We start from the raw sequence: 25,872 nt of genomic DNA, 5'->3' as shown, positions 1-25,872 counted from the left end.
CTCCATATTGCTATTTCTCAACACTTTGGGGTCTCCCCGCTTTTCTACAGATCCCTTAACAGAAAAATAAACACCCATGTGATTTTTCAGGAAGCAGTTTCTTGAGCACCTTGCCAATTGTTCAAGATTTTTAGGCTTCAAGAGTTTGACTCCATCTAATTTAACAAAGTAACCATTAGTTTATTTTTTCTTATTATTGCTTAGCTTAAATTTCAACTAATTAGATGAAACCTGTTTTAGTTTGAATGTTTTAGTTTGAATGTGTTAGAATGTATTGACTTTGGTCACTACATAAACATGCCAGTGTCACGAGTATAGTTTTATCTTATTTGCAATCATGTTTAGTAACATAATCATACATTAATGATGATAGAGATCTCTGAGAAAATTTGCTTATGTTTCTGTTGCAATAACCATTATGAAATCTCATGAAAAAGATTGATAATTTGACTTAATATTTTATGGAGTAATAAAAATGAGAAGAACCAGCCAATAAAATTATTTCTTTTCATCTTGAAAGTACTTAAATATCTTTAGAACACTTAAAGATCACTACTAAATATTATATTTGCCATCTTAAGAAAGTTTGTTTCAAATATCTGTGGCTTAGTTGACTAGAAAAGAAACAATTTCTTTTTAAGTTGGATTTTCTATCAAAAAAGCATTTGTTTGAAAATGGATACAGAATGTGAAACAAACTCAGATGAGGGTTTTTTTTCAATGAAATTTAGTTTTATAAAAAAATTTAAGTGTTTTAAAAATATTCTTATAGTTTCTGTCCTCCAAATTAAAAGTTTATATAATTTGTGCATCTAGAAAGAAAATCCACCTACCAAATCATTTTGTAGAGGCAAATCTTGAGAAGCTTTTAGCACTTCATTGAATAATTTATGAGCAGAGAACACATCTGCATTAGTCAAATGAAATAAAGTGTCACTGTTAACAAAGAAATCTTATTCACTGCTGAAGTTTCTATATTAACGTTTGCTTATACCATTAAATAAATGAGTAAATAATATCAGTTACTTGTTTATTTGTAACACTCTAGAAAAGTATCATATAATTTTCTGTTATAATGAATCACATTGAATGGACATCATAAAATAAAGATGAGCCCTTTGCAACTTTGTTCAATTAGTGAGGCACCATGTGATTTAAAAAAACACATTTTGGAGACTTAAAAAATATACTTTGGTTTCTAGTTTGCCTCGTGTGGAAAGAGTAGGTAGAAAGTTCCTGAAGCTTCCCTCTGCTGTTCAGCTTCCTTACCACAATATTGCAGATTTGGCCAGCCCTAAGAACACCAGCAGGAAATTGGGATGAGACAGATTCGGCCAATATGACACTAGAGGAGATGGAAACTGGTGATTCAGGAGGAGGAAGTAGGAAAGAAATAGGTCACAAGAGAAACTAGTTACCACATCCACCCACCAACCTCGCCTTCTGCAACCTCACTTTGTGTCCTGGAGTCCAGAATCTCTCATGGTTTGTGTCCCTCTCTGATTTCTTCCCATTCAGTTTTCCCTCCCTTCCCCTATGATCCTCTGCACTATTTCTTATATTCCACTTATGAGCGAAACCATATGATAATTGTCTTTCTCTGATTGACTTATTTTCTCAGCATAATCCCCTCCAGTTCCAGCCACGTTGATGTAAATGGTAGGTATTCATCCCTTCTGATGGCTGAGTAATATTCCATTGTATATATGAACCACATTTTCTTTATCCATCCATCTGTTGAAAGACATCTTGGCTTCTTCCACAGGTTGGCTCTTGTGGACATTACTGCTATGAACACTGGGGTGCAGGTGCCCCTTCTTTTCACTAAATCTGTATCTTTGGGGTAAATACCCAATAGTGCAATTGCTGGGTCATGAACCCTGTGTTTTTTAATTCAGGAGCAGATTATGGACAGAGTGGAAGTCTTTGGCATGCCAAAGCACCTGTGGGGATGATCTTCTCCTTCAGCTCCCTGCCTTTTACAGTTTTAATTCTCATTTTCATCCATATAGATTTTGATTATTTCTCTTAATACATAATAAGTTTTAAAAATTTAAAAATTTGTAACTGTTTAATTGATTTAAAATGTATGAGGTGAATTTAAATTGTCCTCAATTGTTTTTCTTTGCAATATAATTTATATATTATATTATATATTATATCTATATAATGTAATATATATTTATATATGCAATATAATTATATATAAAAGTAAGAACTATAAAATACATTGAAAGAGCCTGCCTTGGTGATTTATGGCATATATCTGCTATCTCCTTTAACATGATAAGCATCCAATTACTGTGAAATGAGTTGAATACTGTTGTAAAGTCTAGAACATAGATTCTATGATAAAAATCTAGAAATTTTACTTGTTATTTTTTTCAGGGTGGCACACACCTCAGTTTTCAAGGTGTATGTAGTTAACAAAAAAAGATAAGAAACAGATATGAACAATGAAATTTTTATGGAACTCTGAAATTTATTTTTGACTCCTATTCCTCCACTCAGATGAATTATTTGAATTCTTTTTATATGTAAAAATAGTCAAAATCTATTTTTATATGTAAAAATAGTCAATAAAATGCATTTTATTGATGCAAAATTATAGCAGGTAGATTGCTGGAGCATTCATGCTGTGTGCTTTGCAGGAAATCCAAGATACTATTTATTTGTCTTACTTTGTTGTTTTTTGTTTTTGTTTTCATTTTCATCCTTGATTCTTCTGTAAAAGAGAAATAAAGGATTTTCAGATCTATACTAAGTTTCTTTTTATGAGTACACCAAATCTTATTCTTTGTTCAATTTTAACTGCAGTAAACACCATATAATGCTGAATATCTCACAATTGCTTCATGTGGTTAGCAGTCCTACAGGATTTTTCCTCAGAAATAACAGCGACTCAGGGGCGCTTGGGTGGCTCAGTCGATTAAGTGGTTTTGATTTCTGTTCAGGTCATGATCTCAGGGTTGTGAGATTGAACCGGTGTCTGCTTAAGATTCTCTCTCTCCCTCTTCCTCTGTCCACCCCTCTCCCCTTAAAAAAAAAAAAAAGAAGAAGAAGAAGAAAAAGAAAAGAAAAAGAAATAACAGCTACTCAAATGGAGTACGTGGGAGAAGGGAGACAGGATATCTTCTGGTATGTCCAGAACATAAGCTTATCAAGCATGACATTCAATGATAAATTAATTTGTAAAGTGTAATTTCCTCTAAATATTATGTTAACCCTTCTGTCTTTAAATTTTAATCATTTTGGCTTTTTATTTTCCCTCTTAACTCATCTCTGTTTTCATCTTTGCCCATTATCTATAACCATTTTTAAACCACTTAAGCCTATAGCTTGGAGTCTATGTAAAACTTAAAACCAAAATGAAATAAAGATAAACAAGGAATTGAATATCATTTAGTCAATAGAGAAAATGACAAGTGTCAATCTACCTAAAAAAAAGAATTAAATAGTGCCTATAATGAAAAACAACTTACAAAAAATTTTGAAATAAAAAAGTTTTATTACTAAGTTATATTTTTCCTGAAATGTTGTTACATACATTGTACCTTAAAAATAATTTGTGAAGTTGCTTTCTAACATTTAATTGGATTTGTACATGTACTCAATATAAAATATATAGCTTCCTTGGCTATTGCTCATAGCCACTTGAGGATTATATTTCATTAGAACAAAGCCTGATGTTGTAGTGCTCAGCAATAAATTGTAGCTTGCAAAAACCTGAAATATATAGGATAAGCAAAAATTATTTTCCCTTTCTTACATCTTTCTAAGGATATTCCATAAGATGGATGAAAAATAATGTACTTTGTATCTAGTATATTTTTCAGTTGATAGTCCTCTAAATTGCTTTGTTTCTTAGAGAATCTGATTTTTTAGATCCCCAAAGAATGCATACACATCACCACATAAGATATATTTCTTAAAAATTAGTTTTGAAAAGCCCTTTGCTTAAGCCATCTTGCCATCTGTCCATTTTATAGACCTTCAGGGGCCCCGTTCTTCTCATCCTTAGTGAGTCTGGGACAAGATGGTGTAATTTAACTTAACCTGCTCTTTAATCCACACGTGGAAACTCTGGTATGTGGTAATGGAAGATTTCAGGTTTGAGCTCCCAAATATTTTGTCCCCATCAAGTAAGGAAAGATCTGAAAGTCAGTCCCACTCAGTAAGCAATAACCAAGTTCTAAATGGCCTGGGCCATTGGCGTTGATCCAGGTTTTAAAACGAGTTGGTTTAAAACATGGCACTCTGACCCTCTGATTCTGAATTTCCAATAGATCTCACACCACTGAGGATCGTAAGGGCTGGGATGCTGCAGAGGGCCTCCAGCAGCCTGATAATTGCTGCTGCATTTGGTCCAGTGTGACACCTGGGAACTCCAGAGTCACCGCCTGTCAGTTACCCAGGGTATGACCAAGGGAGTGTCGCCAGCAGAAGTGTCTTGAGGAGCAGAGTCCTAACACAGAGGACCCAAGTGAGAAGTGTTAGTCTGTTAGAACAGAACTCCGGACATCACAGTGTCCTGGCTCAGGTCAACTTTTCCTGGCTCTGGGCACTCAAGCCCTGCCATGCGCTTCGTGCTTGGAGGTTCAGAAAGGCCTTCACAGGTCCCTGTGCAGAAAGTGTATGTCTCCATCAGTGCATCTAATTAATGAGAGGAAAATAGCATGTGTGAAATAATGCCAAAGCCATGTAAGTGGATTGTAGTAGTTCTGGGAAGTGCAGATCGGTGAGGGCTGCACAATCAAGGAACATGGGGACCAATCAATCAATTCATTCCATAAACACTGAGCTACTTCATACTCTGTGCTGGATTGTGGTTAAACTAGGAACAGAAAAGTGAGCAAAGATTCTCGGTACCTGCTCTTCCCAGTTTTGCAAATAGTATTCATTCACCTACTGTGTGTTCATAGTTCCACTTTCAGTTAAAAAAAAAAAAAAAGACAACCTTAGGTTTTTACATGAGTCCTATTTCTTTTTTAATAAAAGTAGTGTCCACAATGCTGTGAGCTGTCTTAGGTAGGGAATGTGTCCTATTAATCTTTGTGTCCCCAGCACCCAGCAGAATGCCTAATATGCAGTAGGTAGTGAAAGAATATTTGCTAAGTAAATGAATCCATGTATTCTTGTAGTGAGCACAGGATATGCATTTAATTAGGCATGTGATTTGGACATGAGGGGAGACAGTTCTTCCTTAATATGCATTGCCAATAGTTCTCCAGCCTCAATCCAACTGAGCAAGTCTGTCTTAGCATTTCCTTCTACTCCAGACTGGGGCAGCTCTGGTATAGGAGCAAGTAATATATGCCACCCAGATGTCCTTAAATTGCCCCCTGAATCAGGCCTGAACATGACACATCTGTAATCAGCCCTTTGAAGTTGTCCCAAATTTGTACTGAGGTATTAAAAACTGGAGTAGGCTTAACTACTCAGCTGATGGTCTATAAACACATTGACTAAATATAACCAAAAACCCAAAACAAACAAACAAACAGTGTGCCTCTGTACTCAAACTGATACTATGCTTCCTCAAATGACTTCTGCATGCTACTTACTATCAGGATGGCAGGGCGAGAATGAAAACATGCGTGGAAAACTTTGAGGATGGGATTAAAAAAATAAATAAGGCCAGTCAGACAAACCTGCCTTAAGCATAGAAAGCTGTTGTAATAGCCAGGCTTAGAAAGGACTTTTGTGCAGAAAATGTATCAGGAAATCCTAGGTATTCCAGAACTATATACTAAATTGAAGCTAAACTTGAGTAGGTTAAAAAAAAAAAATGAGAAGTACGCAAAACCGTGATTTACCCGACTGACTTAATCATAAATTTAGGTATTGTTATCACTTAGTCCTTCAGAATCATTTCAGGACATTTTGAGAAATACTCCATGTATTCAGCTGATTTGCAAAATTTCATTATTTCAATTTGGTAAATCATTTTTTTAAATTTTATTTTATTATGTTATGTTAATCACCATACATTACATCATTAGTTTTTGATATAGTGTTCCATGATTCATTGTTTGCGTATAACACCCAGTGCTCCATTCAATACATGCCCTCTTTAATACCCATCACCAGGCTAACCCATCTCCCCACTCCCCTCCCCTCTAGAAACCTCAGTTTGTTTCTCAGAGTCCATAGTTTCTCATGATTTGTCTCCCCCTCCGATTCACCCCCCCTTCATTTTTCCCTTCCTACTATCTTTTTTTTTTAACATATAATGTATTATTTGTTTCAGGGATACAGGACTGTGATTCAACAGTCTTACACAATTCACAGTGCTCACCATAGCAAATACCCTCCCCAGTGTCTATCACTCAGCCACCCCATCCCTCCCACCTGCCCCCACTCCAGCAACCCTCAGTTTGTTTCCTGAGATTAAGAATTCCTCATATCAGTGAGATCATATGATACATGTCTTTCTCTGATTGACTTATTTCGCTTAGCATAATACCCTCTAGTTCCATCCATGTCATTGCAAATGGCAAGATTTTGGGTTTTTTGATGGCTGCATAATATTCCATTGTATATATATACCACTTCTTCTTTATCCATTCAGCTGCTGATGGACATCTTGGCTCATTCCATAGTTTGGCTGTTGTGGACATTGCTGCTATAAACACAGGTGTGCATGTACCCCTTCAGATGACTACATTTGTATCTTTGGGGTAAATACCCAGTAATGCAATTGCTTTACTTTCTATTTTCAACTCTATTTTCAACTTTTTGAGGAACCTCCATACTGTTTTCCAGAGTGGCTGCACCAGCTTGCATCCCCACCAACAGTGTAGGAGGGTTCCCCCTTTTCTGCATCCCGCCAACATCTGTCATTTCCTGACTTGTTAATTTTAGCCATTCTGACTGGTGTGAGGTGGTATCTCATTGAGGATTTGATTTGGATTTCCCTGATGCTGAGTGATGTTGAGCGCTTTTTCATGTGTCTGTTGGCCATTTGGATGTCTTCTTTGGAAAAATGTCTGTTCATGTCTTCTGCCCTTTTCTTGATTGGATTATTTGTTCTTTGGATGTTGAGTTTGATAAGTTCTTTATAGATTTTGGATACTAGAGGATCAGCTGGTAATTGCCTTAGAGAGGGCCCAAACATGCTATCCTGCAGTCAGAATACACAGAAACCATTAGATTGTGTGACTGTTTCACTATGTATGAAAATATTTTTCTCATTGCCAACCATTAATTCAAATATATAAATTCTTTCAATTACCTCTCTGTGCCCCTATCATCTTTGTCTGCTAATGTACAATTTCACATGCTTTGTTTCTCACAGAATCCCATAAAAAAAGTATATCATCGTCTTAGTCTGCTCCAGTTGCTATAATAAATTACCATATTCTGTGTGGTTTAAACAGCAAGCATTTATTTCTCATAGTTTTAGGAGTCCGGGAAATCTGAGATGAAGGTCCTGGCAGATTCAGCTTCTGGTGAGAATTTGCTTCCTGGCTTGTAGACAACTCCCTTCTTGCTATGTGCTCACATGGCCTTTCCTTGGTGCATGCTCTTGGAGAGGTCTGTCTTCCTCTTCTTATAAAGGCACTAATGCCCTCATGAGGATCCCATCCTGATCTAAAGCAAATTACCTCCCCCAAAGCCCATCTCCAAATACCATCACAATGGGGGTTTAGTCCTCTGTATGTGAATTTGGGGGGGACTCAAACATTTGGTCCATAACAATCGTACATCAATCTACCAACATGATTTCTGAATCCACTAAAAAAACATACTATGTAAAAGTATAATTAACTCCCTTTTCATTAAGAAACCCAATTATTTCATAAAGCTCACATGGTTTAATAACCCAGCAGGTATGCCATTCTCTAGGTATTAAACCAAACATACTAACTTTCAAGGCAAGGGAGAGGTCTTTCTCCAGGTAGAATCTTGCTCATTGGTTTCAGGTAATTCAATTATCCTCTCATACTCCAAGACCAAGCTCATCAGTCAGTATCCTGGGAAGACCTTCTGGATATATTAATGCTGACCTAAGCCCCTCTCCCTTCACTATGTCTGAGCCTGCTGAGTTCTGAACCTGCCATATCTTCATTCAGCCTTCCTTGGTATGTTTCCTCATCCATGATGTCAGGACAAGGACCTGTTATATATTTAAGTTCCTAGATGGTGTCTAAGATATGACAGCACTCATGAAAGTTCACAGGATTAATCAATTCCACCACAACTTCATGGGGCGGAGATTTTTGTTCTACTCTTGAATGCTGGCGGAATAGTACCTAATACATGGGAGCATCTTCTAAAATATCTGCTGATCAAACAGGTCATTAAGTGTGTGGCTAGGCCTTTGGCAGAAAAAAAAATCCTACTAAGATACTTATAATCTTCACCCAAGAATAGACTACTTGGATTGAATTAATATGACACTATTCATATTAATGAATTAATGAATTCATTAATGAATATGACATATTCATATTCATATGAATTAATATGACACTACTTAATTCAACTAGAACTACTTCTAGTAGTTGAATTAAGAGGAACAGTAGGCCAAGAATCAGAAGACTGTAAATTTTAACCTCTGCTTGGTGTCCAGGGCAAGTTACTTAACCCATCTGAACATGTTTCTTCATCGATAAAATATAACTGCAAACATTTCTTCTCCTGTTTTACACAATTGTTCAACCCCATAAGATACATGACACATTCAAACATATGTCAAAATGAATTTTGCCAGTCTTCTTATATGTGCCTGTTCCAATAACATATCTTTTTTATGCTTCAGAACAGCCATGATAGAGTGGGAATTATCATGCTCATGTTTTACAGCTAAAGAACTTAAAAGGCAGAGATTAAATATCTTGCCTATGGTTCATGGCTCTCTGATGCAGAGTCCAGATTCACATCCAGTGCTTTCAAGGTGTCATATTAATTCAACCCAAGTTCTGAACGAAAGTTCTTTTTTGCAACCTGGACTCAAATTGCTTCTGTAGCTTTCTCGATTTGTTTTGGCTTTAACATGAATTCGAAACTTTCTAATTATTAAACTGAATCATTATTGAAATTGATTAAGTAAAGAAGTGAGAAACCAGGGTAACTAATTATGTGTAAAAGTGAACTTGATCTATACAGAAAAATCCATGTTTGAAGGAAAGATCACCAGCAATTTATTCATTTTCTCCCATTCCCTTTGGTTATATAATTGAATTCTCTATCATGCTTTTCAAGATTTTAAGATAATATTTCAATGTCAGATTCGTTCCATGTCAATTTCATTTTCAGGCATGCTTTACTGTCAGGATCAATAGTTCTTTGTAATTCAAACTCAGGAGTTCACTCTGCCTCTTGGTACTGCCTGCCACCAGACTACCTAAGCTTAGTTTTGACAGACACACTTCCCACTTTCTAAGTCATTAATAACACTTTGGAAGTATCTTCACACTTGCCAGAAATCACTGAGACAAAGGCATGAAAAAAGATTAGAAGTTCTCAGGTCAAGACTGCGTGTATATGTGTGTGTGTGTGTGTGCGTGTGCGTGCGTGCAAAAGAAGTATGATCTGATTGCTTTAAATCCATTTCTCATTTACGTGAAGGAAATTTTATTTTCAAAGAAAGTTAAAGAGGTAAAAGATTTTGCCTTTTGCCTCAGCTTTTGGGACCCACAGACTCAGAGACAGTGGGAATTGTACTCATAATAACCTAGCCATTAGAAGTGTTTGGGTGGTATAAGGTGGGGAGTTACTTGGACATGCAGGGTGCTCTGCTGCACCCACTCTTCTTCCAAGCCTTTCTCCAGCCCTGGAGTGTTGATTTGGTGGCAACAGGACATCACCAATCATGACCCAAGTAACTAACCTGTACATTTGATTGTGTAGTTCATTCATTCACTCATCCATTAATTATCTGCAGTAGTAGAAGTAATAAGGTAATGAATACAATATATTTCATGATTTCTAAAGATCATGTAAAATATTAGCAAAATTCAGAGAGCAGCCGCCACTTCATGAATGCTTGCTACATGCCAGAAACTATTCTAAGCAATTTACATATGTAATTCATTCATTCATTCAAAATACAGTTGACCCTTGAACAACCATGGTGTTAGGGGCATCGACCCTCATCATAGCTGATAATCTGTGGGTAACTTTCGACTCCCAAAATATTTAGCTACTAACAGCCTACCATTGACCAGAAGCCTTACTGATAACATAAATAACACATATTTTCTATGCTATCTGCATTATACGCTGTACTCCTATGATAAAATACACTAGAGGAAGAAAACGTTATTAAGAAAATCATTAAGAAAGCACTTTTATAGTACTGTACTCTGTTTATTGAAAAAAAAACTGCATGTAAGTGGACTCATGCAGTTTCAACACATGTTGTTTGAGGGTCAACTGTATATTTTTTGAGTGCTAACTACATGCCAGGCACTACTCTAAGTATTGGGGATATAACAGTGAACGAGACAGACAAAAAAAATCTCTGTCTTCGAGAAGTGTACTTTCCTATTTGGTATACACATATAAATAAGTAAAATATATAGTGCATTAGATTGTAATGAATGCTAAAGAGAAAAAAGCTAAAGCAGAGATGAGAGATATGAAGTACTGCTGTGTGGAACTGAAATTTTTACATAGGTGACCCAGGGAACATCTCACCGAGAAATTGAACTTTTAATTGCATTTCAAATATCAAAACTACACCAAAAGCGATAATGTATAATGGGAACATTTTACACATAATTCTCCTCCCTGATATAATTTCCTTTGGAAAAATTTCCTTCCAGCCTTTGTCAATATGCATGCATGTTTCATATTAGACTCAGCAGAGTTTTCCTCCCTATTACAGCCCTATGACAGAAGAGGATTCTGTGAAGCTATTTGCAAAAAGTGAAGGAGTTAGCCATACAGACAGTTGGGGGAAAAGCACTCTAGGGGGAGAGAGCATGCCTGGGTTATCACAGGGCAGAGAAGGGGTCAATGTGGCTGGAGCAGAGGTAAGAGCATCATGCTGAGTAGGACGGAAAAAGCAGGTGGAGGGTTTCAACCCTTTGTGGTAGGAGTTCCCTTTGAATTTTACATATGAGAAAAACTGAGGATAAGGGCGAGCAAACTGCTTTTCCTAGATCACTCATATCATAGGTGATGCAGTTGAGATTTAAAGACCTTATCTGTCTGATTCCAAAACTTATGATATTTATCATCATACTATCTTGTATATATTAAAAGAAGGTGAATACAAATACTTGAATACATTGGTACAAATGCTAAAGACAAAGTAAAATCATATACTATGCGTGTGTTCATTATATCTGGAAAGGTGTGACAAGGCTTCCCAAAGGATTTGTTGTTCAGTGTAGGCCACTGTGGATGGGTATCATTTCCAGAAAAAAAGATGGGTTTAAGGGCATTCCAGACAGTCAAGAAAAATATATTCTTTGATTTTATAAACTGTCAAAAAAATCATAATGTACAAATTGTTTTAACGTTCTACTAGTTATTGGTTTGTTTGGGTTTTTTAAATGCCTTATATAGATGAAAGACCTGTTCTTCCTTCATTTGATCCATAGGTTCCTTAAATTAGACCTGTTCAGAAGTAAACTCATTATCTACACCTGCAAACCTACCCCTGGATATTCACTCTTAGTGAATATTACCATCATCCACTGAGTTGACCAAACTCTAAATCTGAAGATCATAGTTAAGTTTTTCTTCTTCTTGCCTACAACTCAAGCAGTCTCTAGCTCCAACACCTGTCAATTTTCTTACTCAAATATCTCTTGAACCTATCCCCTTACTGTGTCTCCTGCCACTAACACCTTTAGATCCTTATTCAGTCACATGAATTAAGGAGGAAAAAAAAAAGCCTTTTAAGTGAATTTTTGCTTTGTCTTTTCCATCCATCCATCTATTCTATATTTATTGAGTACATACTTCTCCCAGGCATCATAACAGATACTGGAAATTGCCAGATCACTTCCCTCAATGGACTTATCATCTGGTACGAAAAGGGGAAACAGCCTGGACAAAAGGTAAAGGTGTTATAGCATCTTTATATATCAGACAGAATGGGTCTAGAGGGCATCCATCAGTATTTGACAAGGAGATCCTAATCTGTCCATCCTTCTGATTAAAATCCTTTCACTGTGCCTCACCACCTTCAAGATAAAATTCAGAGAACTTGGCAGTGCATTTAACAAGATCTTTCTTCATGAAGCCTCTATGTAACTCTTCATCCCTCCCACCCCTACTCCTCATGAGCAAACTACCAACAAGCATACAAAATGATCACCAACCTTTGGGTTTTCTCTAACTCTGAGCACATGCTTTCTATCTAGTTATAGCTAGCATTTAATCAGCACTGTTAGCTTGAGGTGAAGTCTGATGAAATATATACATTGTCTTTTCTCATTTAACATTATAGAGATACATATCCCACTTTACAGAGATGGGAATTGAGGCACAGGGAGATTAGGCAGCAGGTCCAAGTTTTTGTTGCTTGTGAGTGGTTGAGTTGAGGATTAAACCCAAGCAGTTTTGCTCCAGACCATATCTCATTAATCACCGTGCGATTGTGCCTTGGAAAAATAATGTTTTCTCCAGAGTATGATTATTGCATTATATTTATCTTTATTTTATAGGTGAAGAAACTGAGAAAATAAAATGTTTTTTTCTAAAGTTACCCAGATACAAATGGAAAGACAGAATGCAAATTAATGAATCTGACTCCAGAGTTTGTGCTAAATGGATACATGAAAGAAAAAAAAAACCTTTCTAAGTTCCAATTTCCTGTTTGAAAAAGAAAATGAAACTGCTAGACAAGATAATCTTTAAATTTCTATACAATTCTAACAATTATATTATTTTTACTTTTCAAATAACCCCTCTTCTTGCTTGCTTTGCACCTGCTTGGATGACAAAATAGGAATAAAATCTTCTGCTTTAGTTCATGAACAACTGTGATGTACTGACACTGAAAAGATTATGTTTTAAGGAAAAAGACAAAATGAGGAGCTTTGTCACTTATCAGGGCTTTTGAAGAGCATAGGAGACTGTGGCTCAAACTTGTAGATTCTACCTCAGTAGTATTTCTCAGTCTTGGCTCAATCCAGATTCAGTGACTGGGCTGGGCTGGGCTGGGCTGGGTCCTGCTGGGCCAGCCCTCCAGGCAGCCAGGAGCCCCACGCCTGCCCATCTACTCTTCACTGGGCAACAGCACTCATCTGCCACTCTTGCTTTAATCACATCAATCACTTTCCCAATTCTGCTTTGTACCAAATCCAAGCTCCTAATTGTAGGTTTCAAACCTCTCTACCAATTATTCCTGCCTTCACATAAATAGAAATACCTCTTCTCACTGCATGCTTGTGGCGCTGCTATAGTGAACACTGGTTCTGAGGAGTCACGTTACCTCCTCTGCTTACTCCTACTTCTCAAACATGTTGCTTCTGCTTTCAAAACTATTCAAAAGTCACTTCCTCTGGCTAGCCTTTCCAAACAGATACTCCCCTGCTTTGGTAGTGCTAGTCTCTCTAGGATCTAGTGAAAAGTTACTAGTAGAGGAAACACGTTTGAGACCGAGTTAATCACATTGTCTAATGGAAAATCACATAAATAGATGTCAGAAGGAATTGCTGAGTCAAAGTTCTGCAAATTATGTTAGCCTCAGTCTTACTTATCTGTAAAATGGAAATATTAATACAAATATTAATACAAATTCCACTGCCTTATGAAAATTAAACACACTTTTCTTTATTAAGCACCTGCATATAGAGTACCCACTATGCATTGACACTGCTCTAGGAACAAGATATTTATTCAGTAAATGGTAATAACAATATCTGCATGTGTGGGTGATCAAAAAATATATCTGTGTATTTTCCCCATTTAACTATAGATGTTTTTATATTAATCAGAATATTCAATGCTTGGTACAGTAACATTTTTCTAACAGTAGAGGATGAATAATCATCAACTGAAAAAATTATTTCATTTATTTGATATATCCCAATTCTGAAAAAAAAAAAAATGTGAAACCCTACCTTCCCTATGCCTAACTTCCCACCCACACTCAAGCATCTGAAGGGTCTGGTTTGGTAAGGATGATCAAACAGGTGTTCTAACGTTTGGACAAGCTCAATGCTCAAAAATTCTGCCAAAATCTACTGTTTTATAATAAGAACAGATGATCACAGGTGAGCATTGCTTCAGCTATTGATGATGTAGAAAACAAATCTTTATCACAGAAAAGGGAGGGGATGGAATTTTTAGACATAACCATTTTGTAGATGTAGAATGCATTGTGCACACTACGCAGACCATCAGTCTGATTATAATAGAATGAAATCCAAATTTTAAAAGATGTTGGTAAAGCACTTGGCTGCCTTCCTACACAGAGTGAAGACCCATTCCCTTCACATTGGACTCATAAAATGAAAATATTTTACGTATGATATTTGTCTGAGACTTTGGATGATACTGAGCGGTTTGATTCATACTAGAGATATTTCAATTTTTATGATTTAAGTGCTTAGCAATTTTTTGGTTTTTTCATAAAAGGGATGATCAAAGAGAATGAAAGAAGAATCATTCTTATCAAAATGATCTAAAAATTATTAGTTTCATTCTGACAGAAGTTATTAATGTATCACATAGTCCACTGAGGCATGAACTTTTAGTTTTAGAATTAAATGTCAAAAGAGATGTTATATCAGAAACTTTGTGTGGATCAGCTTAAGATATTGTAGTCACTTGATATTAATGAATAGTGTCCTGATACAGATAGGCACTTTAGAGATGATGGTGGTGTATGAGCTACAAATTGGAAGAAAGGAACAGATCAACTGGCCCCTTTTGTGTTATTTTTTTCTGACACTTAATTATATAGATAAACTCTCTTTATCTCCAACTTTTTCCTACCAGTTTGTGTAGCAAAGACATCTTCTTATAGTTTTATATTTTTATGAGTGTGTTTGTGGTATCTATATTGGGTGCCTGCCAATTACAATCTTGGCTGTAGATTTCTACAGAACCTAATAAATAAGACCAGATTGGCAAAATCAAGGCTACTTCCTGTGAGAATATGGACATCTTAACTCTGAAGAATTTCAGAAACATTTCATCTTGTACTTAAATTTTACTAGTATCACACAATATGCATTATCATATTTTCTGGAGGAAACACAGATCTACAGCTGTACTTATAATTTCGCAGACATCAAGAAATGTGGGCCTGATTTCCGTTGGTTAGGGATGGTAATTATTGGCTGGCTCCTTGATTCCTTGAGACTGAGTATTGATGAAGTGAATGCACAATGAGCTCTGGGCAGAAAATTCAAAAACTTGAAATCTCAGCAGAAAGTAAAACTCAAGAGCTGAAAGGAAGTTCATGGTGAAAATCCTCTAAGGAAGTGAGTCAAAGATTGATTTACATTAGATATTGGTTTCCTGTATCAGGTAATTTCCAAATGCACTTAACAGGATTGTCATTTTTAAAGGAGAAGTCTACCTACCATTTAATTTTGGGAAAACCAGTTTGTAATCAATCAAGAGCCTATGGGGGGTACATAGAGCACTGAGGAAAATAAGAATATTTTGTGAGTTTTGCAGTCTAATTGGAGATAAGGAATACATGAAAATATTTATGATATTAGAAATTATAATTCAGACAAAAGATATCACATGGTTAATTGTCAAATGAAAGGCAAATATTGAATTTAGAGATAAATATAATTACTCTGGTCCAAAAGGCCTACAAATTTTCATAGATGGGATAGGGCCTGTTTTGGTGTTTATAAACAACAACAACAACAAATAAAATTTTAAAAGGACATAGTCAAAATATATACTATTAATTTTTATAATTATGAATTACATGTATTATGGACTTACACTGAAATTTTATCTTCCTTCTTGGTGATAATTCCCTATAACTACATTTAGAAATTACCTAAAATACAGGACATGAAAATATAAAGTAAATCGGTCTTTAACTCTCTTATTTGCTCTTTGTCAAAACAAACTATTTCAAGTTGAAGAAAGAGAGATGGCACAAAACACGGGAAATTAGAGAAGGTTTCTACGATGGGGGACGATTTTCCATATTCAGCCATAATTTAGATCATGTATGTTCCATAATTTCTGTTGAATTAATGAAAGATTTATAGAATAGTGCAATGTCATCAGGTAACCTATTGTGAAATGCCTATTATATAGAAGGATATTTACTGGAATAGGAAAAAAAAAGAAAGAGGAAGAGGAGAAGGAAAAATTGAGGAAGAAAAAGAAAAAAGCAAAATTTCAGAAATCAGGAAAATTCTATGGAAAAGTGCAGACTTTGCTTATAATGCTGGATTTATCCTAATTGGAGTGTGCCACAGTGGAGTAAGACTCAATAAAGGTCTCCTCTGTCCTTCAAGAGAACCTTTAAAGCGGATAAAATGTAAAGATTTCCTCTACCTTTTTAAAATTGAAAATGCATATGAACACATTCTTAAAAATGTTTCAAAGAAAGAAAATCAGTCTCACTGTATCATATTTCATTGTTTATTAATTTATGCACACATATTTATTCAGTCAAATCACCACTGAAGTTTATTTTTTATTGTCAAAAAATTCTAATATATTTTTAAAGAGCTGTTCTACTCTTGTTCCAAGTGATATTTTAGAAGTCTGGTTGCCTCATTTGAAGAGGTCCTTGGGAAGAGTTCTGTCCTTGAGAAGTCAACTTCCTTATAGCTATTTTGAGAGCAGAAGCAGAAACTTGAACAGATTTGGGGCATTTCTGTGAAGAGTTTAGGAGAGAGTAACAAAAAAAAATAGGATGGGACAATTTGAGTTGCCATTTATAAAAAGGGAAATCTCTCTATGATGGAAGGTCAGGACAACCACCTGTTCTTCAAAGGATATTGGAAAATAAGCTCCTTTAATCTAAAACACACCACAGTGATAACCAGATGGTGGATGTCTTTGGTGAGTATAGATTTCCAGCCTCTGATACCTGCATCTGTGTGCTTACAGGTATATGTGAAAAGACTCCAGGCTGTTCAATGCTGTTCATCAGTTGTCAATCACTGAATAGTTCTGTTAGGGAGTTTAGGAATATTTTTGGGATTTCTTAGCTGTGGGACCACAGTTTCTTAGAAATACACAACTAGACTGTAAGTGAACCTCAAGAAGGGAGGGACTATAAAGTGGGGACAAAGAGGGAGGCTCTAATCCTTTGCAGCACCCCATTTCTACCTTTGAGGAGTTGGTTTTTACCATAGCTCACCTGACACTCCTAGTTGTCTATCCAGTCCCACTTTCCCCTTCTTCCCTGCAGACAAAATCCTGATTTTGTTCAAGAAAGCACTATACCCGGCCCTAAAGAGATACTTATTTTCCCAGTCTTCCCTAGATTGACCATGTTATACAGAACTGGACATTTTCTGGGAATGGTGTTCACTCCCCCTTCCTTCCTACTGCCATGAACATGGTATGTGATGTCTGGAAATGCTCTAGTGATCTCATAACATGAGATAACTAGATATAAGGGAAAATGGGAACACACTGAGGCAATAAGAAGAGAATGATAAGAATCTCTTCTTATGATAAGAACTTGGGTCCAGGCTGGCTTGATTATCAATCAAGTATCAATCAACCATGCAAGCAACCCCTTAACTCTGACTTTTTTATATGAAAAGAATGACCCCAAATATGTTTAAGCCACTGTTGATTATATATTTGGTTACCGGAAGTCTAGCATAGTCCTAACTGCTACCCCTGGAATAGCAAAAATTGCTGTTAATTTGACTGTTTAATATCTTGGTCTATCAATGTCTAAGTTCCCCAGGTGACTACTTCATGAAGTTGAAGATTTGGATGAAGTTCCTTAGGAAAGCTTGTCTGTTTCAGATCATTAAAAATGAAGTTAGGGGCGCCTGGGTGGCTCAGATGGTTAAGCGTCTGCCTTTGGCTCAGGTCATGATCCCAGGGTTCTGGGATTGAGTCCCGCATCAGGCTCCCTGCTAGGCGGGGAGCCTGCTTCTCCCTCTGCCTCTGCCTCTCTCTCTGTCTCTCTGACTTTCATGAATGAATAAATAAAACATTAAAAAAAAATGAAGTTAAATATGGGTCAGAGTTACGTGAGTGACTTGGATTTTTGAGTTAGAACTTCCGAATGCCCGAACTTCCCAATGAGGGAATTATGGTAATTCACTTCTTGAGAAGCAAATTGAAACATGCTTAAAGTTTTTGGGAAGCAACAACATGAATGGGTAGTGGAGAACTCATAATCCTGTGTCTCTTTCAGTGTCATGAAAGAGTTAATGTAACCTCAAAGTTGTCCAATTTAGAATCAAAGTACTTTTGACCATTTAGCCAGAAAATCTTGCTCAATATTTATAAAACTACCATATAATTAGCATAAGTTCACATGCCTATGGTGAAAAAATAAATGAGAAGAAAGACTAAAGGAATTTTAATGAGCTCTGCCTTAATCGTCCCCTGAAATAAGTCTAATAAACTATTTCTCTTCAACTTTCATTTGATGTTTTTTCCTCCCCCTACCTGCTCCAGCTACACCTATCCTCAGATACCAGTCTCTTATCCTTGAAATAGGCTTTGTTATTATCTCTTAACTCACAGATCTTTCTCTTCGTTTCTGAGTATCCGTGCACATAAAGAGATTTATGTTTACGCACACACTTCCATATTTGACTGTCAAACTTGCCTAGATTTCTGTTAACCTGGTGATAAGGGAGGATGTGATAAGCCAGGGAAAGGGGTTAAGAGGATCCTTTGTAAGTAGGAAAAAGGAAGTAAAAAGAGATGTTTTAGATCTTTTAAATTTACCCTTGAGGGGTGCCTGGGTGGCTCAGTCAGTTAAGCGGCTGCCTTCGGCTCAGGTCATGATCCTAGGGTCCTGGGATCGAGCCCCACGTCAGGCTCCCAGCTCCGCAGGAAGCCTGCTTCTCCCTCTCCCTCTGCCTGCCACTCTGCCTGCTTGTGCTCTCTCTCTGTGTGTCAAATAAATAAAATCTTTAAAAAAAAAAAAATTACCCTTGAAGTTGTTGTACACAAAAAGGGATATATTTTTAGTATGAAGCTGTAGTACCCTAGAGTGGCCCTGTACATAGTAGGCATTCGATAGAAAAAAAATTATCTACCCAACTCCTGTACCTTTGCAATCAGGACATTGGAACGCTTCTCTTCCTGATGGAACTCCTACTGTCAGTCTATGCAATGAACATACCAGGGTATTAGCCCAATTCCATGTCCCCAAAACTGTTTCAGTATTGGTCTCCATGGCAAATACGCACAACACAGAGAACAAAGTCAACCCAAAGAAGAGGTGAAGGGGCTGAGGCAAAAGAGACAATGAATTTTTTATTTTCTCTCTGGTTAAAAGCAGAATAGATTTATATGAATTATGACCCTTTGGGACTTGCAAGCATCTCCTGTTTGAGTTCAAGTTCTGTTCAGCTAATCTCATGTTATAATTAACGTTAAAAAAAAAAATTGTATCCAGCATACGTTTGATTCATGCCGTTAGGGAAGAAATTGCATTGTTTACTGAGCATTTTTGCAGGTCACTCTGAAACTGTGGCAATAACACATTCTAAATCTCTGGGAAGAGTGTTTCATAAAAGGAACATTTTAACACGAAATAGGCCATAAGGGATTCATACATTGATCTTCCACTGATGTTTTCTCCGAATTAGTTAAGACTGCTAGACTAACAATGATTCTAATGGGAAAGATAAAGAAGACCAAATAGTGGAGAAGCAGCAATTCAAAGGTTTAATCCAGGTTTTCCTATGTATATCACTTATAAATTTAGACCATTGGTGGTGTTCAAACTGATGATGATTTTGAATGCTGGTGAAGGATTATAGAAGTTAATTTACCTCCTAAGTTTTAGTGCTTAATAAGAGAAAGCACAATGGTCCCCCCAAAAAGAAAGGTTGCTGACAACGATAGAGCATTTACAGTAGGCCACCGACAGTACAGTAGTTCATGAATCCATTCATGTCAAGGTAGAAATTTTAGCAGTATTCATCCTGCACATTACCTTTTCATTAATATCTTCTTTGAGGCAAGTTTCATAAGATAAAGTATTTATTTCCTAACATTTTAAATTTAAAAAATATGTATCACATTTAATCCAGGACTAAATTCTCTCTCTCCACACCCCCACCCCAATTCTGTTTCACAATATTTTTCAGATCTCTAGAAAGGGATTTATTTTTCTTTTATAAGTGAAAAACCATTCATCTGAATCCATCCTAGAGTAATTGTCACTTGGTCAGCATTGTGATATGGGAAAAGAACATATAATATGCCTGTGTTTAGTTGGAATCCATCTAGCAAAAGCTAAGAACAAAAAGTTGAAGTCGGTTTAAACCATGCAATACCCATTTCCCTGACATGGATTTCTGACATACACGTGGGATTCCATAAAAGCAAATCCATGGTCAAAATGTAGCTCATTCTCACTCAGTCAGCGTAACCCAGAATAGAGTGACTTTTCCAATAATGTAAATGACAAACTCTTCAGTGAAGATCACCATCTTTCATGCAACAGTGTTGAGGAATATTGATGCCAAAAGACCCAGCCTTCTTGTGATTCAAGGCTTCTTCTGGATGGTTTCATGGATGAAACTGATGTGTACAGTTAAGATTCCCTTCCCCAAATCATTAATCATAACTTGATGGAGATAGCAGTGGGTGGTGTTAAAAGCAAGCAGTTTGGTATCAGTGTTAACCAACCAAATTACTTAATATATAAATTTCAGTTATCTCAGCTTTAAGACAGGCATTATTACTGCTTTCCTTCCCCTAATTGTTCCAGCTACATCTACACTGGGGCACACACACATCTCTGCAATAGGCTTTGTTATCTTTTATTTCATAACTTACACAATATCTGACATTCAATGTACTATATTTACAGTTATTAATTCTAACACCACATGACTCAGAAATCCCTAGTGATTGGCTCAAGAGTATGCAAGCTTTGCCTAGTTGGTTAGAAAAATTGACCCCCACTCTCATGTTTTCTTACCTATTATGTCATCAAATGACAGACTCAGATTAGAGTAGTCACCAGGTCACCCTCTCCTAGACTCTAACATTAATTTTCCTCCTGCTTCTCTAGCTGTAATAAGAGTTTGAGCAGGGTGTGAGATGAAAATCAAAATCAGTTTCTCATAAAACAAAAAAACACCCCAGTTATTCTACCTCTCTACCATACTAAGAGAAATGATAAATGGTATAAGTGGATCCTGCTTAATCTAAAAACATTTCACAATAGGATAGTAAAATGAGATTTGTTTCAAAAAGCATCCTGGAGAGAAAGGGCTCATAATAGACAAACTGATGTTTAGAAGGTGACATCATATGTTAGAATCTGGCCTTGTTTGAAAGCATGCATGTTTGAAAACTCATTCATCTGTCTGCTCTTCCAACTTTCATTAGAAATAATGTGTTTTATTCATAGAAGCTTATAGAACAGTGAAATGGACAGATAATTGAACCATATTATAAAGAAAAATTCCTATTTAATAGTAGATGATGTGCTTCTGTGTCTAAACTGGAGCAGCATGTGGGAGTCAATAGGATTTTTGTCTGTCTCATTTTTTATCAGTAGATTGCATAAAGCATCCCCGCTTTTAGGAAGAATCAGGTCTGAAGGAAGCCTGTAGAAACCCGTAGGGGCTGTTTTGATTGGCTTTGGCTTAGGTATTTTCTTTGTAATTATTCTGTGGTTTCCCTGGTATTCACTGCAGAATACAGCTGTCCTACGTTGAGGGCCTTTGAAATATGTCTGTTCTAATTTTCTTGTAATGAGGAAGGGGGCAGGGGAGAAGTATGCTTGGGAAGAAATGCACAAATATTATAAGTTGTTTAAATTGTTGTGAACAAACCTTTCTCTTTCCATTCAGTATCTCACAGGATTATACCCTGATTTTTTTATTACCTGATATCTATTTATACTAATACCTTCCTGGGGGCCTTGTGTGTAGCTAAACAAGATTCAGAATTAGATGGCAAAAGGAGCTTTCTGATTTTATTTTTCTTCCTTCCATTTGAAGGAAAATGTGCACTGCTTGCCTTTGTGGAAAGCCTGGGACCTTGGAGGCCAGTATTAAGAACCCCTGTTTGTTAGTTACGGCTTTCTTTGCTGAAACAACCATTAGTCAATGCATCACTGAGTCAACCTAATGAAATAGAACCACTGCAAGTTTATCTACTTGAGAATTCTTTACTTACTAAAGGTCAAGTGTAAAGCTATTATTTTTATTTGACTCACCAGGCTTCTACTTCACTTATTAAGGGTTCTCATAATGTTTCGTGGAACCTCAGGAGTTTGAGGTAAATTAAAATGGTTGCTGAAGTTAGGTAACTGGAACCACTTCCAGAATATACCAACATATATTTCTACACTCCTCAATATTTGAAAACTAAATGGATCAAACTACCTCCCAAATATATTGAGTATTCCATGTGAGCATAATTTTGTTGAATTAGTATTGAATTGGGTCCCTTGGGTATTAGCAACAAACAGTGATTTAATGAGGCCAGCACCATGTTAGAGCCAAAAGAAGATAATGACTGAGGATAAGGACAGGCTTCTACCTTCAAGGATTTGGGGAGCTGGTTGGAAAGAAAAAAATAATACACATACAGGAATTAGACATTAAGAAAGCATAGCAACTTGTGTCATTGATTATTGGTATAAAAATAGATATGAAAAACAGAGGTGTATATAAATTGCAGTAGAGAATACTTCATGGAGAGGCCAAATTTTTACTTAAATCTTAAAGGATAAGTAAGAATTTCATGAATGGAAGAACGGAAAGAAATGTTCCAGGTTCATTCAGTGACTCATGCACCTTTATCTAGTACCCATAACTGGCCAGAAAATATGCATGTAAGATAATTCTCTGTCCTCAGGGAAACTCATTTTTGTTCTGTGAACATGACCTCTTTCCCTTCACATGCTCTTTATACGCATGCTTCTGGTTTCACCTGTTTTTAGTCATCACTGTATACCAAATCACCCCACTACTCAGTAGCTTAAAACAATCATTCCCCTTCCTGACTCTGTGGGTTTAACTGAGCTCAGCTGAGTGGTTCTGCTTCGTGTGGTACTGTTGGGACTGCAGTCATCTGACAGCTCAAGTGGGCTGGAACTTCCAAGATGGCAGTCAAAGCAAATCAACAGGCCAAAAGCTAAGAGCTAAGGGGAGGAGGGGTAAGGAATTTGTGGCACCGTTAACCCACCACACTGCATAAGGTGCTTTTTATGTGACTTCTCCTCCAACGAGCCAAACCCTAAACTAGAGTGTTATCATGAGAGTGCAGAACTGGGAAGGAGACATTACAAACAATTCTTACCCACCAGCCCTCTTTTCTTTCAACATCTTTCTCAATCATGAAATAATTCTATCACTGAAGCATACCCTTAATGACAAAGGAAAAGTGGAAGGAACAAAGAAGGAAATAGCTCATGAAAGTTTTGATTGTTGGTGAATGTTTGGAAATATATTACAGGTAGGCTGGGCTTTTTTAAAAACCAAAAATTTACCTCAAAATAATATGATAGTCATCAGAGAACCATGGAATTGTGGAGATCACCAAGAACGTGAAATTCATGCCAGATGTGTATTACAGTCAATCTACCTTTTTGAATATCTTTCTCAAAATATCTTCCAAGAATTATTGCACATAATTTCATCCTTTTCCAAATAGTAAAACCACCTAAATGCCTATCTCATCCTAAACTACCTAAAAATCCCTGTTAAAACCTCTTTCTTATTTCATTATATATCATCACTGTTGTTTAATTTATCTCTAGTCTTATCTCTAGAGGCTTTCCCTCAAACATTCTTATCCCAACAGTCTGTTCTCTCCTTTCTATAAATCCCATGACATCAAGGACTAAACTTAATTTTTAAATCCCGCCCCCTACCCCCCACCTAGCAAGGTGTGTGTGACTTATTATGGGGGTTCAACAAATGAATAGAACAATTAAATGAATTGATGGTAGTCCAAAGAATATGGAAAATGTACCACATCCACATAAATGCTTTTTTTTCTAAATTAAAAATTACATAGTTTTTTTAATACCATACTGGGATACACTTGACTACCAAAGCTAGTAAATATATGTAGTCCTTTATACTAAGAGATGATTTCAACTCGTGTAAGAGGATTGATTTCCCACTCTAGCCAAGGGGTTCATGGTGAAGTAAAAAAAGAAAGGGACAGGAAATCAGGCGATCTTGATTTATATTCCAATTTTACCTCCTGTGAACCAGGCACCCTTTTAACTTGTGCTTTACCCTCACTGGACATCGGTTTCCTAGTCTATAAAGTGAGGGACTTAGAAATTGTTAAGCAAGATTTTTGCATGTAAACATTTCCAGCAGAGTTTCGGAGAAATGTGTTAGATGAATCTAACCCTCACATGGAAAAAGATACTCATCTTCTCTGTGGTCCAGAGGCAGCCATTCAACCTCCCTGATTCTTAACTCTTTCTTTGAATACTAAGGAACTCCAGAGTCTGGAGTACACTTTCTTCTAACAACTTCACCTTGTGGTTGAATCCCTAGGAAAATAAAACACCATTTTTAATCCAATTAATGTAATTCTCTTAATAAGATCAAATAAATACATGCCCAATAGCATTTTAGTACCAGTAGGAAGGTATGTAGGACTCAGGGCAAATATACTGGATGTTAACTAGAGGCAGAATAAGACAAAGCCATTGTCAAAGGACCAATATTAGCCAAGGGTACAGATGGCTCAGAGTACTTGAAATCATTTAAATTCATTTCCATTCTACAAACACTTATTGATATTTACATATATAAGAATCTATCCCGGATTATAAAAACAAATCAGGCTTACACTTTTCTACAAAATTCAAGTCTTAACATTGTTGTTCACCTGGTGCTTCTCAAAACAGATCATATTGCTCTCGTTCAATAGTCTCACCCTGGGGCAGTACCAGCCCCAAAGGTCTCGACCATATCATTTACCCTTCCTGGACTTCCATCTGCTCATTTATAAGAATGATGGTCTCTTCCAGCTTGAATGCTTTAACAGTTACGGTGGGTAACATTTGGTGTGTTGTGTCACAAGCTCATGCATGTGTCTGAGCCCACCCACTGCCCTGGATCTACTATCAAGACATCTCTGAGCCCAAAGTGCCTGCAGCATTGTCCTGATTGCCACAAATCAGCCTTAAATTAGGCATTTATCATATTTGAAAAAACACCATCTGCAGATCTCCACCATTGTGCAAAGTTGTCATGAACAATATGCTACTTTGCAATCTGCACATTTAAAAACAAATGGGGAAATTCAACAGCAACTAGAAATAAACTTGGGCTTTGGAATTGCATTTCTTAGATGCGGTTAGTGCTTGGCCAGTCCCCAGAACATCACCTTCCACTTAGGAGAATGTAAAGCTAAGCAAATTCAAACTGAAAAACATCTTTTAGCTTTCTATGTGAACAGGAAGGAAGGAGCGGATAAAGGTAATAAGATTCTCTGATCGTAGGAAATTGGAATTTGCTATCTTGCTAGCCCATTATTCTTAATGCACAGCTGAAGTTGGCTACATTCCCTTGGCAGAGAAATAAAATCATTCTGATTCAAAGTAACATAAAATGATTTGGTATAGATTTTTTCTAATAATGGTTGTGTGTGTGTGTGTATGTGCGTGTGTGTGTGTGTGTGTGTTTAATTTGCTGACAAATAAAAGGTGAATATTCCCTTCTTGTCCATGCTTAGGGAATATAAATGGTACAATCAATAATATAGAATTAAAGCTTATAATTATATATAACACCTCAATATTTGATTACATTAGAGGTGAAATAGTGCCATGTTTAA

At 36.5% G+C, this 25,872-nt stretch overlaps 1 protein-coding gene across 8 annotated transcripts in view; it reads left to right on the top strand.

The window, feature by feature from the left end:
* The window catches only part of GRIK1 (glutamate ionotropic receptor kainate type subunit 1), a 383,844-nt gene that overhangs the window by 31,360 nt on the left and 326,612 nt on the right, over positions 1-25,872 (top strand). The gene's annotated exons all lie outside the window — the stretch shown is intronic.

The sequence above is a fragment of the Mirounga leonina genome, unplaced genomic scaffold (assembly GCF_011800145.1).
Source record: "Mirounga leonina isolate KUSES-001 unplaced genomic scaffold, KU_Mleo_1.0 Mir_172, whole genome shotgun sequence".
In the NCBI taxonomy this organism is placed as follows: domain Eukaryota; kingdom Metazoa; phylum Chordata; class Mammalia; order Carnivora; family Phocidae; genus Mirounga; species Mirounga leonina.
This window is presented reverse-complemented; position numbering and strand designations above follow the sequence as displayed.